Below are 5,491 nucleotides of genomic sequence, written 5' to 3'. Positions count from 1 at the left end.
TCGTAACGGAGACCCCAAAATCTGCAAGCAACCACCGTAACCAAGTCACCTCAGCAATCAACAAAGCCATAGCCCGCAACTCAGCCTCAACACTCGAACGGGAAACTGCGACCTGTTTCTTCGTCTTCCAAGCAACAAGCGAACCACCAAGAAACACACAAGTAAGCAGAAAGCGAACGACGATCCGTAGGATCACTCGCCCACGTAGCATCCGAATAGCACCGGAGCTGGAGAGAGCTGGAACGGGGAAAGAAAAGGCGACGAGTGATCGTGCCACGAAGATAACGAAGAACACGGAGGAGATGACTATAGTGAACAGTGGTAGGAGCTGAGACAAACTGACTCAGAATATGAACAGGATAAGAAATATCAGGACGAGTGACGAGCAAGATAAACAAGACTCCCAACAAGATGGCGATAACGAGTGGGATCCGGAAGAGGATCACCATCGGTAGGACGAAGCTTAACATTAAGCTCCATAGGAGTATCGACCGTGCGCTCATCCCCAAGAGCAGCACGAGCAAGAAGATCCCGAATGTACTTCTCCCGAGAGATAGAAAAGCCATCGAAGTGGAGGAAACCTCAATGCCAAGAAAATAGCGAAGAGGACCAAGATCAGTCATAAGAAACCGATCACGAAGACGAGCCTTGACAAAGGCAATATACTCAGGATCATCACCGGTAATGATCATATCATCAACATAGAGAAGAAGAAGAGTACGTCCACGAGGAGAAGTGTGAACGAAAAGTGCGGGATCATGAAGACTAGGAGAGAAACCAGCAGCGAGTCACCACAGAGCGAAGCGCTCAAACCGGGCACGAGGGGCCTATTTGAGACCATAGAGAGAACGTCGAAGACGACAAACCATCCCATCGGGAACAGAATACCCGGGAGGAGGCCGCATGTAAACCTCCTCACTCAACTCGCCATTAAGAAAAGCATTCCGAACATCAAGCTGGGAGACGGACCGGCGGCGAACGAAGCAACAGCAAGAAGGGTACGCACAGTAGTCATATGAGCCACAAGGGCAAAAGTCTCATCATAGTCACGGCCGTGCTCCTGCTGAAAGCCACGAGCCACAAGACGCGCTTTATAGCGCTCAAGAGATCCATCAGAGCGAGTCTTAATTTTATAGACCCACTTACACGTGATAGGACGAACACCGAAGGGGGAGAAACAAGATCCCAAGTGCCGGTGCGCTCAAGCGCAGCGATCTCCTCAGCCATGGCAAGCTGCCATTCGGGATGACGCTCGGCATCCCGATAAGAAGTCGGCTCGGAAACGACGGAAAGACCATACCGACTAGGAGAGTAACGAGCCGGAGCACGACGCCGACGAACAAGGCCGTGAAGGGGGAAGGTCATCAGCGGAGGACAACTCATCAGAAGAAGAGGAAGAAGGGACAACATCAGAAGGATCCGAAACCGGAGAACGAGGAGTACTAGGGGGACTAGACGGAGAAGAGGATGGCGCCGAAGGAGGCGCATCAGGACTAGGAGGGGGAGGAGATGGGATAGCAGGGGGTGCATCCGGAAAAAGAAGAAAAGAGATATCATCCACCGGGTAAGTACCCGAGGTGGGGCGAGGATAGAAGGGACGCGTCTCATCAAATGTGACGTCACGAGAGATGCGCATCCGACGACCAACGGAGTCCCAACAGCGATAGCCCTTATGCTCATCACTGTATCCGAGAAAAACACACTCAACAGACTGAGCGGACAGTTTAGTGCATTCGCGAGGAGGCAGAAGGACATAGCAGACGCAACCAAATGAACGGAGAGTCGAGTAGTCTGGAGAAACACCAGAGAGATGCTCGAGAGGAATGCCACCCTGTAGAGCAGCGGAAGGCTGAATGTTAATGAGGTGGGCCGACGTAGCGACAGCCTCAGCCCAGAAATGTGGCGGAAGAGAAGAGGCAATCATCATAGCACGGGTGGTCTCAAGAAGATGACGATGCTTACGCTCGGCGGCGCCATTTTGAGCATGCGCGCCGGGACAAGAAAACTGAGCGAGGGTGCCCTCCTCAGCAAGGACACCACGAAGGTGCTGAGAGATATACTCACCAGCGAGAATCAGCACGGAACATGCGAATGGGTGAGGAATACTGAGTGCGGACCATGGCCGCAAAACGCTGATAAATAGAGAGCACCTCACTGCGAGAGCGCATGAAAAACACCCGGGTGTACCGTGAAAAATCATCAATGAATAAGATATAGTATCGATGGCCCCCTTTCGAAGCGAAGGGAGCCGGACCCCAAACATCTGAATGGACTAAATCGAACGGTCGCCGAGAGACGGACACACTAGTAGGATAGGGAAGCTGAATCTGTTTGCCTAACCTACAACCCCGACGAGTGTAACGACCCATCTCCAGAGACAGACCCCGAAGGCCACGATGAACCAAAGACGACGAGCGAGAGTCACAAAGGTGACCAAGACGATGATGCCACCTGCTGAAAAGAGCCGGTGACGGAGGCAACAACCGGAGGAGAACTGGCGGATGAAGTGGCGGCGGAAGGAACACGAAGCCGATCTAACTCCCAAAGCCCCGGAGACCGACGGCTACGAGGACCAGCTCCAACCAGGGCATGTGTGCGACGATCCCGAACCGCACAAGACTCGGCGTCAAGAATGACGCGACAACCGGAATCGGTGAGCTGGCTAGCAGAGAAAAGGTTCATCCGAAGACGAGGAACATGAGAAACATCGGGGACGAGAGAAAGAGGGAGTAGAAAGGGTGCCCGTACTAGAAACGAGGAATAGAGGTACCATCGGCCGTGACAACACGGACAGGAGAAATAAGAGACCGAAGAGCAGCATGTAATAGAAGACTCGAAGTCATATGAAAGGAAGCTCCGGAATCCGGATACCACGGGGACGTACTCGACCGTGTAGAAAGTGGTGGTCGCGCAGTGGCCGAAGAGCCGGTCCACAGAACCAGCGGCGCCCGGCGAGGAAGAGTCCGGAGTAGCGAGCGGACCACGAAGACCCCCGAGAATGTCCCGATCGGAGAGTGCAACTGCGAAGATCCGAAGAGCCGGCCTGTCGACGATCCCGGAACTGCCGACGTAAACTCGGGATCCCGCGTCCAGCAAGTGGAGGAAGTGTGGCCAACCTGGCCACAGTGAGGTGCAATGAGGACGAGGGCGGAGACTCGGACCGCGAGGCTGCCGACGTAACCGGAATCCCAAGCATCAAGCGAGGCGGTGAAGCTGCGCTATCTCATGCGCAGAGAGGCGCGACCGAAGAGGTCGACGTACAATCGAGTGCCGACGAGGAGCTATCATCCACACGCACAGAGGCCACCAAAGGGGGCGACAGAGAGCAACACGCCGATGAAGACAGAGTCGGCAAAGCGCGGTCATAACCACGTGAAGAGGCCGCGAAAGTCGATGTAGAGCGGCAAGCCGACACAGACGGAGTCAACGAAGCGCGGCCATAACCGCGGGAAGAGGCCGCAAAAGTCGATGTAGAGCGGCGGGCCGACGTAAACGAAGTCGGCGAAGCGCGGCGCAGCCGCGTGAAGAGGCCGCAAAAGTCGATGTAGAGCGGCGAGCCGACGTAGACGAAGTCGGTGAAGCGCGGGCAGAGCCGCGTGAAGAGGCTGCAAACGACGACGAAGAATGGCTACCCGTCATACACGGAGATAGCGGACAAATACCAAGTACCGAAGGGAGACCCGAAGAGAAGGCGGGATCAGCCGAAGGAGACATAGCTGACGACAGTTTTTTTTTTTTTGTTTTTTTTTTGTTTTTTTTTTTTTACCTCAGAAAAAAGTCAACTGCAGAGAGGAGCACGGCCACGCTCAACAGCACAGGAGATCCGGGGAGATGATCCGATCCGGCCACGCGTGGAGCAGGCCACAGGAGCATGGATCGATTGCACAGGAGCCAGTTTCCACGCGCAGCACAGGAGACAAAGCAGGAGCCACGCGTGGAGACGGCCACGCGCGCGTGGAGCAGCACGGACCGATCCGGCGGGCGTGGGGATCGGCGAGTGTGCGGATCGGCGGGCGTGCGCGGAGATCAGATTGATCCAGCGCTGGCCTGGGCGGGCGCGCGCGGGGCGATCGAGCAATCGAGCAGGGAAGAAGACGGGCGACGGAGACGACCGCGGAGACGGCCGGACGGAGAGCGGGAAAAGGCAGTGGCGGCGGCCGGGTCGCGGCGGCAAGATGCCGGGGCGGGCGGCGGCGGCTGCGATGGAGGAGGAGGAGCTAACCTAAAGCTCTGATACCATGTTAGAGCAATATGCTTGTTGTATTATCAGGGGACCAAAGCGCACGATATATAAGTACGTATGCAGGTGCACATATGCAGAAAGCCCCCTAACATATGGGGAAAGTACAATAGACAAATATATACATCTAACATCCTTCTTGTTTGTGTAACCATCTTGGTGATGTAATCATCGAGGCAAAGAATACAACAAATTTAGTTAGAACTACTGCTTTTTGTAAGGAAAAAGGGTTAGTGCTTGTTGTAGGCGAAACAACCAAACGGTCATAGATATTGGTTAAAGCACATCCAGGGCCATGGCATGGAGTGCCAAAGTAGTACCTTCCGTTCACGGCTTCACTGGGGATCACACATTTATCCGAGAATCAAAAACCTGAGTACAGAAGTACATAACCATCTATTCTACGAATACAGTGAATTATGTCGGGTTAGTAATTCAGCAAGATGCAGCTAGGGCAGCAACGTTTTTTCTTTTTGAGAAATACTAAGGGTAGCAAAGTACATGTAATGTTTCTATTTGGGCCATCTCGCATGGGCCGCCAGCTTATGCCGTAACAGATCTGGAATGTTTATTCTATTGAAAACCCACCAGCTTACCTGCCCTTAGCTAAAGTTTCTTTGTGTTTTTATTTGCAGTCTGAACTGATATTGGGGACTTCAAAGCTTGCAATTATGCCATATATATGTACTCGGACAAGACCTCCAATTCGTGACCTCCAACCAATTCAGTAAGTTGCACACACTCATATCCTTGCGGAGATAAAGGTGCATGTGATTGCAAGTTTGTTTGAACTGTCAAAGGGATCAGGTGTTAGATGTCTGCAACGATATATCTGTTTGCCCAGTTGAAAATAACTTGAAATCTGTAACCGCAATACCTGAAAATTTAGTGTTAACATAATTTTGGGGAATGGTTACCATCAATTTTAAAATTATTATTCTTTCATTTATCCACAGGTGGGCTATGTCAGAAATGAATATGAGTGAGGAGTGTTAGATGGGCTAAAGAATTATTTATTGGCTGATTTAGCATTCGTTTACTGATGTACAACATGGGTAAACTAGATTGCTAATTATGTTACAGATAATTCTATAATAATCAACTTACTTCTCTTAGAGATAACAATGTATCAACATTCTTTGCCATCCACTCGATTTGTGTTTTCCTGTAAATATGGACAAAGAGTAATGTTGATGGAATTTAGGTGAATTATGTGAGTCGTACATGTTCAGAAATTGCTATCACACATGC

General features: G+C 51.8%; 1 non-coding gene across 1 annotated transcript; it reads left to right on the top strand.

Annotated features, from left to right (window-relative positions):
- The first annotated feature begins 5,386 nt into the window (after window positions 1-5,386).
- LOC124679997 lies at window positions 5,387-5,491 on the top strand. The gene has a single exon (XR_006995404.1). It is a non-coding gene; the product is annotated as a small nucleolar RNA snoR103 (small nucleolar RNA).

The sequence above is a fragment of the Lolium rigidum genome, chromosome 7 (genome assembly GCF_022539505.1).
Source record: "Lolium rigidum isolate FL_2022 chromosome 7, APGP_CSIRO_Lrig_0.1, whole genome shotgun sequence".
NCBI lineage: Eukaryota > Viridiplantae > Streptophyta > Magnoliopsida > Poales > Poaceae > Lolium > Lolium rigidum.
Note: the sequence above shows the minus strand (reverse complement) of the source record. Positions and strands in the feature narration are given on the sequence as shown.